We start from the raw sequence: 17080 nt of genomic DNA, 5'->3' as shown, positions 1-17080 counted from the left end.
AACTGTAGCACTTCTCAGGCAGAATGTATCTTCTTCACGCCAAAAAAAAAAGAAATTCTGAGCTGGACGTGAATTCTGTGCATACCCAGTGGTGCAGAATTCCCACATGAGTAACTCACACCTGGCACAAACATAACCTGCTCACTCCCATCTCTTCTCCCTGTGGGTCGAGTCCCAGAGCTGCTGCTGTAATTAATGCACACAGGCCTTTCACTCATATTAGTGCTGGCAAGACCCAATCCAGTTACAGGACTGAACCCTTATTTTCCTAGCACATGGGACAGTCTCCGCTGAGGGGGAGATGAGATGGGGAAGGGTACAAAGGGGAAAGTTGTTGTACCCATGTTGGTCCCAGTATACCATAAAGCTATTTTTAATTGGTTCTAAAAAATTACCCTCACCCACCTTGTCTCTCCAAGAGATCTGAAAGTGGCAGAAGGAGACAAACAGGAAGACAGAGCTCAGGACTCTAAACCCAAACATTTCAAACCCCTGGAAGAAACTACATTTCCCTTCTGCCACTGGTATCTTTGTATCCTATATGAGGGACCACCCCATTCCCCTCAAAGCAGCAAAGGGAGACTGCAGCAAGCCCCAGATGGTCTTTCCCAATCCTGGCATGTTTGTTATGACAAAGTTTGTGTGTGGAGGGTGCACGGGCTGGGTACAGCTGGACCCATCTGCAGATTGGAAAGTCAGGACAACTCCAGCACAGCTTGGGGGCTGTGGGCAGGGGGAGCAGTTCTGGAGCTCAGCCTCTGCCCCCTCTAGATCCCATGGCAGATGGCTCTGGCAGCATCAAGTGCGTCCATCACTGCAAGAGGAAGGCTGGGGTAGTGTCTGAGATCAGGGTGAGAATTGGAGGGGGGTCCATGCTCAAGAATGGGGGATGGAATACACCTCTCCACCCGTCTGCGGAGCTCAGCAACTAGGGATTCATCCAGTGAAGTGAATTTCAATCTGGGTGACTTTGAGTCAGCCACGGAAAGATCCTTGTGCCTTAGGTTCCACACTGGCCACAGGAGTTTACTAGTTCTCCCTCCCCAGAAGACCGGGGGCAGCCAGGGATAATTAGTGGGTTATGGGAATTAGAAGATGAAAATTCACTAAGAACAATGATATTTGTATGTTTATTATCAAATCCCCAGACACCCACTAATCCCATCTTCCTTCCGATGAGCTATAACTATCTAAGGGTATGGCTACATTTGGAATTTCAAAGCGCTGCCCCGGCACCGCTGCAGGAGCGCTGCCGCGGCAGCGCTTTGAAGAGTGAGTGTAGTCAGAGCGGCAGCGCGGGGAGAGAGCTCTCCCAGCGCTGCATGTACACCACTTCCTTTACGGGTGTAGCGTGCAGCGTTGGGAGCCGCACTCCCAGCGCTGCTGCCCTGATTACATTGATGCTTTACAGCGCTGTATCTTGCAGCGCTCAGGGGGGTGTTTTTTCACACCCCAGTTGCAGCGCTGTAAAGTGTGAATGTAGCCAAGGCCTAAGGGACTCAGCTATTGATCCTGCAGGCAGTTCCTGCCCTTTCCCCACTTTCTAAAGCAGCACTTTTAACAACAGGGCAGGGAAACATGTAAATACTTTGAACCAAATTCCAGAAGCTGCTGAGCATGGAGAAGTTAAAATGAAACCAGGTTCCATCTCTCCAAGGACCTGGCCCCTAGTGCCAAACAACAGACACTCCCCAGAAATCTGAAATGGCCACTTCATAACTGACAAAACGGTTAATAATCTGTTCATTTCTGGGAATTACCAACAGGAGAAACAAACCAGTTTATGGTGATATCCTGATGAAAAGATCTCATGTGTCTTTAGATTATACCGATTTGTAATCTGGGAATATATACACTAAAATGCCTAAATTGTAGCCCTACGGCAATTGCCTGGTGTCACTACAGGGCAGAATTAAGGTTGGTGCCCTAGTTGTGAATTTCCAACCCCTAACATATTGCAATTGCTGTTAAGTGGGTTTGTCAAAATTCATTTTGTCTCTTTCTTTCTTTTAATTTCAATAGATAGCGATATTTATTTTTAAGCCCTTTTTTCAGTGTTTACAATTTCAATGTTCAGAGCTGTGGGAAGTTAGGGGAGGTCATCAGACAACAATTATTTAATAAGAGCAACTGCTGAGATTCCAAAAGCCAAATCATATAACCGTTCAAAGAGAAATTGTCAATGTCACACCCAAAATATACCGTGTAAATATCCTTAAATCAAACTCCACTCTCTCCAGAAGCATTTCTGTATATTACCTATACAAATTATTTTTCATTTGTCTGTGTACAGTGAAATCAACATTTATTGCAATTTATTCATAAAAATCTAATCATTTCAAGCATAATTTTAAGTAATGAAGTACTTGAATTCTTTCACTTCCTAGGACTGGAATGTTTCATTTCAGGATAATTACTCTCTCCTTGAGATGTATTTTACTCTCAGTACCGTAACCCTCTTGTGATGTAGTTCCTGTCTGGGAGCTCTGCTGAAGCCAGTGGCATTATGATCAGAAGGTGACACACTGACACATGAGCAGACACACATGGGGGAGGGTGGAGAACGAGGTAACAGGAGCTACCAGGGTTGAACATGGCCCTAAGAGCAAATGCCCTCTCAGCCTCTCCTCTCTCCCACCTCCCAGAGTCAGTAACTCAGATAAATCATTAGCTGAAATCTAAATAGCCCTGGTTCGAGAGACTGTGATTAACGCAGGTACCTTAGGGGCTGCAGCGCCAACCCCCTGCCTGGATGAGGAGGATGAACAATTGCAGTAAAATGGGTTAGGCTGGGAGAGGGCACAGCCGTTGCGAGGACTGGGAGCCAAGCTGACCAAGAGGCCAGAACTCATGGAGGGTTTAGGAGAAGTCAACAGGACTGGGTAGAGGCATTTCAGTGTATTTTCCCCATTAACCATTCTGCCATGTATTTAATTTAGAAATTTTTCATTCCCATCTCAACAACTTGGAGCTAATCTGGGTTGATGCATTTCCACTTACAGTGGTAAAGTTGTAATTAGGTGCTTAATCAGATGATCATGCAACACAAAGCAGTCAATAAAGGGTGTGCTCTCATTCATTAACATGACTGTGTGCTGGGCAGCGCTTTTAAAAAAAGATGGTGTGAGCGGGTGTCAAAATTTTAGGCAATAAGAAATGGTAAGTAGGTGTCAGTTCATTTCTCATGTGTTTACCTCGTAATTTTAATGTCAGTTTTGAATCAGTATTAATACCATGTTGTTTTAACAGCAGTAGGGTCCATTTGTATAATTGTTTGCAAGATTTCATTGGATATTGTGAACCAGCCGTCTTCAACTTTCATTTTGAGATTCCTAAATACAACCCAGTGCACCTCTCCTGAAAGACTACAAGCCCTGGCTGGTGACATGTTCCTAAGAGAGCTAACACCTTTTGCCCTAAAAAGGCGCATTAGGCTCTTTGACACTGCTTTATCCACTCCACCAGAAAATGCTAGAGGTAACCAGGAAATTAAAGCCGACCATCACTAGGTATAGTTCTACCAGCTATGGGCCAACATTCAAATGCTTCTGTTTGTTTATCGTTCATTCAGCTTTGTAATTCTTAGAGCCCATTTAAAAACTGGAAGTGAAATAACCGAAGCAAGTTAAGAAGAAAGCGGCCTCGGGCATAGGTGGAGGTAAAACAATAAATGGAAAGAACTGACCATGCAAAAAGGAACATCGCAAACTATCAGAGCCCCAGACCCCCGTCCAACTGAACCCACCCCAGCCAGGAATATCAAGCTGGGTCTCTAAAAAATTGCCCAGCCCGTCTGGCAGTGAACGCTGCGTGTTACAGACAGAGCTACAGTGTGTGCGTCTGCTCTGCTGACATGCTGCTTTGGTACGGAATGCACCACAGCCACAGGGAGCAGAGACATAGACTCCTACAAAACACATTCCCAGATACACCTCAATGCCGCATCCCTCCCCCACCCCACTGTCTGCCATCCCATCCCCTACCTCCACATGGCCATTCTCAGCCTATTGCTAACACTTCCTCCCAGCCTTCAGCACTATAAATCAATAAAACATGGTGTTACAAAAGGTAGACTGTACCACAGAAACCTGAACTGGACGTGAGTGAGGTTTTTGATACAGTTCCACATGGGAAACTATTTGTTAAATTGGAGATGGGGATTAATATGAGAACCAAAAGGTCAATAAAGAATTGGTTCAAGGAGAGTCTACAAGGGGATCATATTGAATGGTGAGTTGTCAGGCTGGAGGGAGTTACTAGTGGAGTTCCTCAGATTAGTCTTGGGACCAATCTTACTCAACACTTTTATTAGTGATCTTGGCACAAGAAGTGGGAATGGGACACAAAGCCAGGAGGGATTGCCAATATGGAGGAAGACAGGAAAATCATACAAGAAAATCTGCATGTCCTTGAAAGCTGGAGTAACAGAAATGGGATGAAAATGAACAATGCACAAATTCTAGTTGTTAGTCCCCAAGTGTATAATTTTGCAATAAGCTGGGGATTTATCGATTGGAAGTGACAGAGGAGACTGGTTGATCAAAGGATAATTATGAGCTGCCAATGTGATGCAGTCATGAAATAGGTTAATGCAGTCCTAGGATACATCACGTGAGGTATTTCCAGCAGACACATAAAAGGGTTAGTACTGTTAGAAAAGGCACTGATGAGACATCATCTGAAATACACCTCTACCTTCTGCCCTTAATGTCTCTGAGTCTATAAGCTGTGCTTTCTGTTGCACAGACACTGATGGAGATCAGGGCCCCACCGTGCAGCACATGGCAGAGAACCTGACTGAGATCGGCACCCCCATTCTGCTCGGCACTGCACAGACAGAGAGGGACAGTCCATGCCCCAAAGAGATCACAATCCAAAGAGACAATGGGTAGGAGGAAAACAGAGAGGGGCTGTGACTTCCCCAAGGTCACCAAGCAGGTCAGGGACAGAGCCAGGAACATACCCCGTTAACACCAGAGCCACATAACCCGCAGCTTGGAAAGGTCCCCACACCTCATTGTATTAGGCTGCAGGAAGAGATGGTTTGTCCACGGATGCACAGGCTGTCTTGACAGGGCAGCTCAGCTGCAGTCCCTGCACACAGCTGGGTGTGTGTGTCATGAGTCAGGAGAAGTCAGTGTCCAGTCCTGTGGGGTTGTGCTCCTCGCTCATACCTCCAGCACTCACTGCTGCCCCTCCCTTACCAGCTGCACTGGTCAGCCAGCCCCAGGCCTCTGTGAGGTCACTGCCCCTCCCACCCCACCACTTCAAACCTTCAAATAGGGACATGATGCACCAGTGCCAGAGTGCACTAGTGTAAAGTCTGTCTGTACTAAGGGTTTGCGCCAGTGCCTAAAACGCCAGTATGGCAGAGACCTTCAGTGCCCAGAAGAACAGGACGGTGGCACTAGAACTGGGATCTAGTTTTAGCTCTGTCACAGACCTTGCACACATCAATGTTTCTCCTCCCAACTTTAGTCTCTTTACCCAGCTGCCCACTCACTGGGGTCTCCTCTCTCTCCACAGCTGCTCACTACTAAAATCTGTGTGCGTGTCACCAGAGCTGAGGTACTTCAGCTCTGGAATAGTCTTACAAGGGGGGCTGTGGAGTCTCTTTTCCTGCAAGTCTTTAAGAGCAGGTAAGACAAACCTCTGTCAGAGATAATCAACATATAATTGGCCCTGCCTCAGCAGAGACAGCTGGACTTGATGACATCTTGAGGTCCTATCTAGCCCTACATTTCAAGGATGCTATGCGATATATATGTATAAAACAACATACAGAGAAAAACCGCACAACATGATGATGTCAAGCCATTCAAAAAACAACAACAAAACAAAAAACTACATTGCATAGCATAAAATGACACAATACTAAGGAGAAGAAAGCAACACAATGCAAACTAACACATCTTAGGACAAAAGTACACAATGCAAAATAGCTCAACTCAAACCAACACAACATAGACACTAAACAAGCTCATAGACTCATAGACTTTAGGGTCAAAAGGGACCAATATGATCATCTGAGGCAAAACAATGCACCATAAAACTATGCAACACAACATGGTGCAATCACAGTTAGAAAATGCAACATGCAAAACAGCTCAGCATAGAACAGGACACAGCACAAAAGAGAATTATTTCAATGCAGGCCTGGAAGGGATCTTGAGAGGGCGTCTACTCCAGCCTCCTGTGCTGAGGCAGAACCAAGTATCCCTAGACATTCCCAGACTGGTGAATCTCTAACCTGGTCTTAAAAACCTCCAGTGAAGGGAATTCCACAGTCTCCCTTGGAAGCCAATGCAAGGCAGATACAGGCCAGAGCAATGCTGAACACACATGCTGGGCTTGTGGATAAGGGAAGAGGCAAGAACTGAAACAATCTGGGTTCAGTTCCCAGTTTTGCCACAAATTCTCCATGCAAACTTGAGCAAATCACTTCAGCTCTCTAAGCTTCAGTTTCCCCATCTGTAAAATGGAGAGTCGCCTCCCACCACTGCCCTATTTAGTCTTTGTGCCTTTTTTGACAAGGCCTCTCTGTCCCTGTGGGCATGTCTACACTGCAGTCAGACACCGGCGGCTGGCCCGTGCCCGCTGACTTGGGCTCACACAGCTCAGGCTGGGGGGATGTTTAATTGTGGTGTCCATGTTCCGGCTGGAGCTGCAGCCCAAGGTCTGGCACCTTCCCACCACGCAGGGTCCTACAGCCTGGCTCCAGCCTGAGCCCAGACATCTACACTGCAATTAAACAGCCCCTTTGCCTGAGCCCTGTAAGCCTGAGTCAGCTGGCATGGGCCAGCTGGGGGGGTTTAACAGCAGGGTAGAGATACTCTTGGTGTCTTTTCCGCACCTATCACAATGGGGACCCTGATCTTGGTCAGCGTCTGTGCAGAGCCCTGCACAACAGGAAGCCTGATCTCAGTTGGGGACTCTGCAACTCCCAGCATTACAGGATCCCTGATTTTGTTTAGGGCCCCTGCAGCAACTGGCTAAATGTGGGGGCAGGATCTCTGTCAGGGTCTGTGCAGTGCACAGTACAGTGGTGGGGTGTGATGTTTGTTAGGGTCAGTACCATGCCAGGCCCAACGGGGACAAACGTCTCAGTCGAGGTCTCTGAAGTGCCCAGAACAATGGAGGCAGCTGTTTGGGTCACAGCCCGGTCTCACCCCCCAGCCTCGCCCAGCCCCACGCAGGGACCCTGGGGCCAGGCCCCTCCCCCCGCCAGGTCCCGCGGGGCCCCAGGGCAGATCCTGGCCGGGCCCGGGGGGTGCTGGGCTCCTGCGGGGACAGCAGCTCCGAGCCCCCAGCGGGCGCTACCCCCCCCGAGCAGATCCCGGCGCTGCGAGATGCCGGGTCCCCCCCCCGGACACTGGGGCAGAGTCACCACCCGGCCCGGCTTCCCCCCGGGGCTCGCTCCGGGACCTGGAGCTGCAGCTCCGCAGCGGGGCGGGCAGAGCCCAGGGCGGCCCCAGGGCGGCTCCAGCACGGCAGGGCCCGGGCGCGGGGGGGTTAATGAAGGGCTCTCCCGCCGCGATCTGTGCATGCCCAGAGCCCCCACGGCACAAACCCTTCTCCGGCCCCGGGAGAGGCTCCAACGGCCCCGCGCGAGCCAGATCCACAGCCCTCCCCAACGTCACTTCCTGTGCAGGGAGAGTCGGGAACTACATCTCCCAGCCTGCACCGGGGCTAGGCAGACCGTCTCCCCGCCCCTTCTCCTTTTCCCCTGCTGAGAAACCGCCCCCCCCGCCTTTTCCCGGGGAGCGGTTTAATACAGCGGCAGCGCTGGGAGGGCTTGTGACCTCTAAACAGCCACCAATCCCCAGCCCTGATCCCCCTCCAGCGCACCCCAAACTCCAAGCTCCCCCCAGCCCTGACCCCCACAGCGCACCCCAAAATCCCAGCTCCCCCCAGAGCACCCCAAACTCCCAGCTCCCCCCAGCCCTGACCCGCCCAGCGCACCCCAAACTCCCAGCTCCCCCCAGCCCTGACCCGCCCAGCGCACCCCAAACTCCCAGCTCCCCCCCAGCCCTGACCCGCCCAGCGCAGCCCAAACTCCCAGCTCCCCCCAGCTGTGCCCTGGCGAGCGGTGCCCAGGGGATTTAGAGGCCGGGGGGGGTCAGGGCTGGGAAGAGCTGGGAGTTTGGGGTACGCTGGGGGGTTAGGGCTGGGGGGGGAGCGGCTGGGGATGGGGCGAGCTGGGGATTTTTGAAAGCAGGGTAGCGATATCTTTGGTGTCTTTTCTGCAGCTGTCACAATGGGGACCCTGATCATGGTCAGTGTCTGTGCAGAGCCCTGCACAACAGGAAGCCTGATCTCAGTTGGGGACTATGCAACTCCCAGCATTACAGGAACCCTGATTTTGTTTAGGGCTCCTGCAGCAACTGGCAAAATGTGGGGGCAGGATCTCTATCAGGGTCTGTGCAGTGCATAGTACAGTGCTGGGATGTGATCTTTGTTAGGGTCAGTGCAATGCCAGGCCCAACGGGGACACAGATCTCAGTCGAGGTCTCTGCAGTGCTCACAACAATGTAGGCAGCTGTTTGGGTCACAGGTATCAGAGGGTAGCCGTGTTAGTCTGGATCTGTAAAAGCAGCAAAGAATCCTGTGGCACCTTATAGACTAACAGAGGTTTTGGAGCATGAGCTTTCGTGGGTGAATACCCACTTCCTCAGATGCATGTAATGGAAATATCCAGGGGCAGGTATATATATGTGTGCTAGCAAGCAAGCTAGAGATAACGAGGTCAGTTCAATCAGGGAGGATGAGGCCCTGTTCTAGCAGTTGAGGTGTGAAAACCAAGAGAGGAGAAACTGGTTCTGTAATTGGCAAGCCATTCACAGTCTTTGTTCAATCCTGAGCTGATGGTGTCAAATTTGCAGATGAACTAAAGCTCAGCAGTTTCTCTTTGAAGTCTGGTCCTGAAGTTTTTTTGCTGCAGGATGGCCACCTTAAGGTCTGCTATAGTGTGGCCAGGGAGGTTGAAGTGCTCTCCTACAGGTTTTTGTATATTGCCATTCCTAATGTCTGATTTGTGTCCATTTATCCTTTTCCGTAGAGACGGTCCAGTTTGGCCGATGTACATAGCAGAGGGGCATTGCTGGCATATGATGGCGTATATTACATTGGTGGATGTGCAGGTGAATGAACCAGTGATGGTGTGGCTGATCTGGTTAGGTCCTGTGATGGTGTCGCTGGTGTAGATATGTGGGCAGAGTTGGCATCGAGGTTTGTTGCATGGATTGGTTCCTGAGCAAGAGTTATTATGGTGTGGTGTGCAGTTGCTGGTGAGAATATGTTTCAGGTTGGCAGGTTGTCTGTGGGCAAGGATTGGCCTGCCACCCAAGGCCTGTGAAAGTGTGGGATCATTGTCCAGGAGGGGTTGTAGATCCTTGATGATGCGTTGGAGGGGTTTTAGCTGGGGGCTGTATGTGATGGCCAGTGGAGTCCTGTTGGTTTCTCTCTTGGGTTTGTCTTGCAGTAGGAGGCTTCTGGGTACACGTCTGGCTCTGTTGATCTGTTTCCTTATTTCCTAGACAGACAGAGACCAACACCTACAAAAGCTCCACCAAGCATTCTCTAAACTACAATACCCACACGAGGAAATAAATCCCTGCAGGTGAAAATGGGGGAAACACCCCAAACCTGAGATCTGAACTGGCCATTGGCGAAGGGCAGAGAAAATGGGGCACAATGGGGGGGGGGAACAGGGAACTTCTCAGGGTTTGGGGGAGGGGGGGTCACCCTGGGTGCTGCTCGTTGCTCTCTAGGGAGAAAGGGGGCAGGACGGGAGAGGAGGGGGGTCCCCACGGGGGGGCAGCGGTAAATCCGAGGGGATCTCAGCCCCCCCCTTTCTCTCCCCTCTCCTCGGGGGTCACCTGCTCTTCCCCCCTCCCCCGGCCATGCCCCCCCCCCAGGCTGCACAGACATTTCCCCCTAACCCTTTCCCAGCCCCCCAGCCCGGTCTCACCCCGCAGCCTCCCCGATCTGCGCATGCCCAGAGCCCCCACGGCACAAACCCTTCTCCGGCCCCGGGAGAGGCTCCAACGGCCCCGCGCGAGCCAGGCAGACCCGGAGCAGCCCGCGCGCGTTTGCAACTCGGCTTGTTCGCGCCCAACCAACGTCACTTCCGGTCCAGGGAGAGTCAGGAACTACATCTCCCAGCCTGCCCCGGGGGCGCTTCCGCTTTTTCTAGATCAGGTAAGGGAGGTCCCTGACCCTGCCCCCGCCCCCTCTCCCTCTGCCAGCCGGTGCCTCTTAGAACCCCCCCCCCCGCCTTTCCCGGGGAGTGGCAGAGCTGGGGGGGCTTGTGACCCCCGCGCAATAACCACACCCCCCCAGCCCTGACCTCTCCGCGGCAGGAGCGTGTCCCCGCCCCCCCGCGCTGCCCCGCAGGAGGGGGCAGGAGAGGGGCAGGGGCTGGTGTAGCAGCAGAGGGTGTCAGCTGGATCCCAGCCGCTGCAGGCAGCCCCGGCGAGCGCTACAGCCCGGGGGAAGAGGGGGATGCAGGGCACAGGGAGGGGCTGGAGCAGCTGTGGGGGCGGGTGGTTGCAGGGCACAGGGAGGGGCTGGAGCAGCTGGGAGTGGGTGGGGTTGCAGGGCACAGGACGGCATTAACACCTCCCGGCCCGGCCCGGCCGTCGGGGTGGCTCTCTGGCTGCAGTGGCGCCAGCTCAGGTAGGGTTTATTGAGGGGTTGCTAGTGGGTTCCTGCTGGAGGGGGGAGGGGCAGGAAATACTGAAGAGGTGGCAACTTGTGGGGAGTTAGGGCTGGAGGGGGCAGGGAATACACTGGGTGAGGAAAGGGAGGGGGACAGAGTGTGACAAACCTGCTGGGACTTGTTTAACGTGGGCCTAGATTCTAGGAACAAACATTTGGGTGTTAGGGGAGAAAATTCCCTAATTTGTGAAACAGGAAATAGAGAAACCAACCTCCTGGGCAGGGCTGGGAAAACTGACCAGACTTCCAGTGCTGAACCCTCACCCTGCTAGCCAGGGGCTGGTGTGACATGGAAAGGGGGCCCCCACCAGGGAGGTGCAGGGAACATATCCTGGCCCCTCACATCCAGCTGCTGGCAGTGGGGAGGGTGTTGGGTTCCTACCATGGGGTTGTACCAGCCTCTGTCTAGTAGGTGTGTGATGGATCTGCAGGCAGAGACAAGGGGTCTCTCTTTGTTCTCTCACCGTGGTGCTCCTGGCTGCTCTCAGCAGTGTGGGGATAGGACTCTGCCGACTGTTTCTCTCTCAGCGCTTCCATTTGATTGGCTGCTTTCCCCCATGAATAGTGGGGTTGTGAGTGGGGCAGCAGGTACTGAGTGTTGGACTCTTGCTCTTTCAGGGGCCGGTGACCTTCGAGGAGGTGACTGTGTATTTCACCAGGGAAGAGGGGGCTCTGCTGAACCCCACTCGGAGAGCCTTTTACAGAGACGTCATGCAGGAGAACTATGAGAATGTGACCTTGCTGGGTAAGGATTCCCGTCCCCTCGGTTCTTAGAAGGGGAAATGAAAAGTAAAGGTTTATGCCACTCACACAATGCCACCTCTGCTCTGCCTGGTTTCAGCAGTGCCCTGACATGCCAGTGACACACACACTAGCCCTCTGCCCTCCCCTGTTACAGAGCGCTCTGGGAACAGAGCAGTCCAGCAGAAAGTCTCACCACTTCTCTTTGCTAAGATAATCGGGTTCATCTCCATCACAGCAAACAGAACTTCCTCCCCCTGGGCTGCTCTCCAGTACTGAACCTCCTGCACACAGACCAGCTGAGACTTGCAAAGTGTTACCGCCCCTTTGCCCTCAACCTGAGTTTTCCTTGTAAGTCACTGCCTTCACTTACCCCTCACTCCAACATACGCCACCAGGTTCCTGACATTCCCCATGGCAAGAACACATCATTGGACACCTTTGCTGACACAGTCTACAACACTCAGTACAGAAATGAGGCAGAATTGGCCCCCAAGTTTCACATGCACCTCTCTGCGTAGCACAGGCACAGCTCTGTCCAGCTGCTCCAACCAATCCCTCCATCAGCCAGTCACATCTACAGCTGGCCCAGTGCATGCAGCTGGAGGCATGTGGGTAGATGCTGGGATTCACATCTGTGATCACAGCACAGACAATGGCACGTTCTCTTAGTCTTTCCTCGGATCGATTATTGGTTCGCAGCTTTGAAGGCCAGATGTGACTATTAGGTCATCTGCTCTGACGTCCTTTATAACACAGACCTTAGAATTCATCCCGTTACTGCTGCATTGAGCTGAATACCTGAGTCCCTGTGGCAGTTTGTTAATCTTTTCACGGCCCACACAGAACCATCCTCAGTGGTTCTTGCCAGCTGCAGGGTTGAGGGTTGGGGGCAAAGTTAAGGTTGCATTGGTGGTGGTGCGTTTACATAAACTTCTCATTTCCTGGTTCGCAGAGGTTTAAGTTTAGTCACTATCTATACCAGAGATGGGCAAAGTACCCTCCTGCCTCCCTTGTTTTCTTTCCCTTGAGCAGGGTTTCCAGTTTCCAAACCCTCTGTGATCTCCCAGCTGGAAGGAGGGGAAGAGCCGTGGGTCCTGGATCTCCAGGATTCAGAGGAAAGCAAGATCCTGAGAAGTCCTTGGACAGGTGAGGAAACATTAAACCAACCCAGAAACTGTAAGTGCCTGAGAGAACTAGCTGGGATTCCCCACACAGACTCTGAGCTCAGGACAGTCCCCAGCAGATCTCACTCCTGGCTTCCTACAGATGGTGACTGACACCTTGGCTGGAGCTGCCTCCCTTCCGACTGAGTGTTTGGATGGGGTGTGGGCAGGGCCGGCCTTAGGGAAATGGCACCCGGGGCAAACTTTCATTTTGGTGCCCCTGGCTCCCATAGGCATGGCACTCCCCCATTCCCTCTGTCCCCCATGGGCTCGCCAAACTCCCCACCCTCCCTTTCCCCCAGCCCCTGCACTGTGCCCCCTTTGCTCCAAATACCTGCTCCCCCTTCACTCCTAACTTCTGCCCCCTCCAGCCCCTCCCAACACCTGCCCCCTCCTGTGCCCCCTTCACCCCAACCCCTTCCCCTCCCTCATGTGCCCCTAATCCCAGGACTGTGCCCCCTTCTCTCATACCCCCTGTACCTCCTTCCTGCACCCTGATCCCCTGCATGGTGCATACCCCCTTCACCCCAAACCCTGCCCCCTGCACTTCAACACCTGCCCCTCCCTGAGCCCCCAGCCCCTGCACTGTGCCCCCTTTGCCCCTAACGCTTGCATCCTCCTGCACCCAAGTGGGTAACCTGACCTAGATGCACAAAGCAGCTGGCATTGCTGCTCACTCCCCCACTGGACTGCTGCTCCCCTGCCCCACGCAGCCCTGGGGGGCTGGGAGAGGGGAGCAAGGAGCGATGTCAGGGCTGCCTGCACCCAGGTCACTTTCCCTGCAGGCTGTGTAAGGGGAGGGCACGAGAGCAGGTGCTCATGATGTCTCAGCATAGCCCAGGTGGGGAAGTGACCTGCATACAGGGAGCCCTGGTGTGTGTGTTGGGGGGACTCTGTGTGTGTTTGTGTGTGTGTGTAGGAGAGGATATGAGGAGTGTGTGTATGTTGATGGATGTGTGTGAAGGACTGTGTGCGTGGAGAGGCCCCTCTGCTCTGGAGCAGTCACCTGGCTCTGACGGCTGGTCGTCCAACAGCCCCCTGCAGCTCAGATCTCTCCCACTCCCCCACGCAGCTGCTTATCTGCCTCCCTGTGCCATTTTCATCAGCCCAGCGAGCCTCTCGGCAGCAGGTCAGATGGGAATCCAAACCCTGCGCCCTGCGCCCGGCACCCCCTTGGGTGGGGCACCCGTATGGCCCACTCTAAAGGCCTGTCCTGCATGTGGAGCAGAATTGATCCCCTCCACTCTCCCCTATGGGGATGAGTTTGGGGGAATTCAGTCTCTGATTTTTATTGTCTATCTCTCCAGCACTTGCTTGGGTTTGCTCTCTGCCTTTCCATCCCCAATTCTGAGCTTTCTCCTCCCTTCTAGCAGGTGATGGGGTGGTGAGGGGGAGTGAGGAGCAGAATCCTCACCAGGAAGATGCTGAGTTCGCCGAAGCGCATGGGGAATTACTGCAAAGATCCAAAGGGAGCATGACCAGCCCCTGTGATCAGGGAAAAGCTGATGAAAGTTACCATAGACAAGAGAGAGAGCAGGGAAACCACTCAGAGGAGAGAGTGGATGAACCCATTAATTGTCAGGGAACTCACAGGGACCTCAATGAAACTACGTCCCAGGAAAAATCCTCACTAAGAAGCGAGAGAATACGTGTAGTGAGTGTGGGAAAAACTTCAATTACCATTCAGGCCTTATTCAACATGAGATAATCCACACAAAAGAGAGACACTACGAATGCTGTGAGTGTGGGAAAAGCTTCAATCGTACCTCTACCCTTAGTAGGCATCAGCGAATACACAGAGGAGAGAGACCCTATGAATGCAGTGAGTGCAGGAAAAGTTTCACTCAGAGATAGACCCTTATCTCTCATCAGAGAATCCACACGGGAGAGTGACCCTACAAATGCTGCAAGTGTGGGCTAAGCTTCACTCAGAGATCAGCCCTTATCTCTCATCAGAGAATCCACACGCGAGAGCGACCCTACGAATGCTGAGAGTGTGGGAAAAGCTTCTTTCGGAGCTCAAACCTTACTATACATCAGCGGATCCACACAGGAGAGAGACCCTATGAATGCCGTGAGTGCGGGAAACGTTTCACTCACTTCTCCTCCCTTACCTCTCATCAGACAACGCACGCAGGAGAGCGACCCTATGAATGTTGTGAGTGTGGGAAAAGCTTCTCTCGGAGCTCAAACCTTACTATGCATCAGAGGATCCACACAGGAGAGAGACCCTATGAATGCAGTGAGTGCGGGAAACGTTTCACTCACTTCTCCTCCCTTATCTCTCACCAGAGAGTCCACACGGGAGAGAGACCCTATGAATGCAGTGAGTGCGGGAAAAGCTTCTCTCGGAGCTCAACCCTTATTACACATTACAGAATCCACACCGGGCAGAAACCCTATGAATGCTGCGAGTGTGGGAAAAGCTTCACTCATAGTTCAGGCCTTTCTAAACATCAGAGAATCCGTAAAGGAGATAAACTTCATAAAAACCGTCTCTAGAGCTGTCAGAAGATTTTTTTCTTTAATTCTTTTGACAGTTCCCAGATAGTGATTGTTAAGGCTGTTTGCATCTTTTTCCCACTGTAGTCCCTCAGCTCCCACACATGAGTTGCGCACTTTTGAAGCTCGCCCGTCTTTGGGGTGGATCCTGTGGTCCTTTCTATCAACTCCATTGTCCTGTGAGTCATGGGAGTGGGTGTCCTTTCTATCAGGAATGTCATCACCCCCGATGGGGGAGATGGGGAGTGTCTTCAACCAGCTACGTTGAGATAAAATCTACCTGGGTCTCATCACTGTGGTTGCCATGGAGTTAGCTAGCTTGAGTTCACTTTCCTGATGTAAAAAGACAGCTATTCTTGCAGTAAAGACATGGGCCATGGATAGTGGGTGGGGTTATCTAGCACATTTCCTCCTGATTTGACCTAACCACCATCACATTTCCTTGTCTAAACAAACCTGGAGATTCACATTTATACTCCTCCTCCCAGTGCAAAGTTATTGTTCCAGACATCAAGTTCCTCTCTGAGGACAGATCGTCTCATTCCCAGTTGTTCTCACATTACCCTGGATTGTGCAGAACAACAGTTATTTTGTTGACTTTTTTTCTCATGTAAAATATATTTAAATATGATGAAGAGCTGGAGCAGTGTCAGGGAAATAAGGGTCATTTCAGGCTCTGTGACACTGGAAGGAGATGGGGTGACTCAGAGATTCCGTCCTTCCCCATCACCCCAGAACTGTTACCTTGTGCCTGAGCCATGCAGAGTTCACCCCTTCATATTCCTTCACTTTCCAACGTGTCCGATGAGGTCATGTTCTTAGCTGTCCATGCTTGGGAATGGTGCTTGGATGTCTTTGATCCTAAATCAGAGTCACTCTGGCAGGAGCTGAAAGTGTCACAGACCTGGAAGGGGATTTCAAATGGATCCCAAGCACTGTTCAAATCCCCTTTTCCCTGTATTGGCAAAGCCACTTCTGGGAGGGTCAGCTGTTTTTTCCCCCCATTCTGTAGGTGCTAAAACTTCTGTAAATAAAACTAATGAGACAGCGCTGGGTGAAGCAGGTTTCAGTGGATCAGGGGAGACTTTCTCATCCTGATTCTGAGACATCAGATGTAACCTAGTCTGGAATTTCACTTTAAATTAAAATGAAAGTGTCTTCTACCTCTTTGTGATATGGGTTTTCTATCTTTCATGAAGGCTTCTTGGTCATATAACTGCATGTTAGAGTTGTTTAACAGATTGTAGCTCAGATTTATTGGGAAATTTCAGGCAGATGACCATCATTTTTTACTTTAGGTTTGTTTTTTCCCCTATCCCTGCATGATGACATGGAGAAAATTCAAATACAGTTCAGTCAACAGGAGAGAATACTCATAGCTGGTGGACATATTATCAGAGAAACAGTCTGTTTTTAAATCTCCACTCTGAAAAGGTGAACAGCAGCAGACCCCAAACGGTGCAACTGACGGAAGTAAGTGCACATGGTCACAGGGTAGTTCGATTGTTTAAGTCAATATTGTCTCAGATGATCCAGGGATAGAATTCCACAGCAAGTGACTTGGAACTAGGCAAAATGCCCAGGTATTTGGTTCCCAAGGTATTTGTGACCCAGTCCCTACAGGAGGTTACCTCTGAAGAGATCTGGCTAATCCCAAAATTTGGGAAATGCGGTCTGTGATGAGGAGTATCAACCCTGAACTGGCACTGCTAGGGTTAACTGCACCCTGTGGGCTGAAGAGGCCACACCCCCTCACCCTCTCTGGGCATGCTCCGACTGGAGATGGAGTATGAAAGGGAGCAGCTCAGCCTGGGCGGACTGGGGAGAAAAAACCTATGTTGTTGGCACTGAGTGTGTGGGGGGGAGAGCCCGGGGCTGGGGTGGCAGGGGGCTGCAGGTGGGGGGAAGCCCAGTGCTCGGTCAGCAGGAGAGTGTGGCGGGGAGCCCAGAGC

At 51.8% G+C, this 17080-nt stretch overlaps 1 pseudogene; it reads left to right on the top strand.

The window, feature by feature from the left end:
- Positions 1–776: 776 nt before the first annotated feature.
- Positions 777–15514, top strand: LOC127039735 (zinc finger protein 34-like; annotated as a pseudogene).
- The last annotated feature ends 1566 nt before the right edge of the window (positions 15515–17080 follow it).

The sequence above is a fragment of the Gopherus flavomarginatus genome, chromosome 23, assembly GCF_025201925.1.
Source record: "Gopherus flavomarginatus isolate rGopFla2 chromosome 23, rGopFla2.mat.asm, whole genome shotgun sequence".
In the NCBI taxonomy this organism is placed as follows: Eukaryota; Metazoa; Chordata; order Testudines; family Testudinidae; genus Gopherus; species Gopherus flavomarginatus.
The sequence above is the reverse complement of the archived record's forward strand: the minus strand, read 5'-3'. Positions and strand labels throughout refer to the sequence as shown.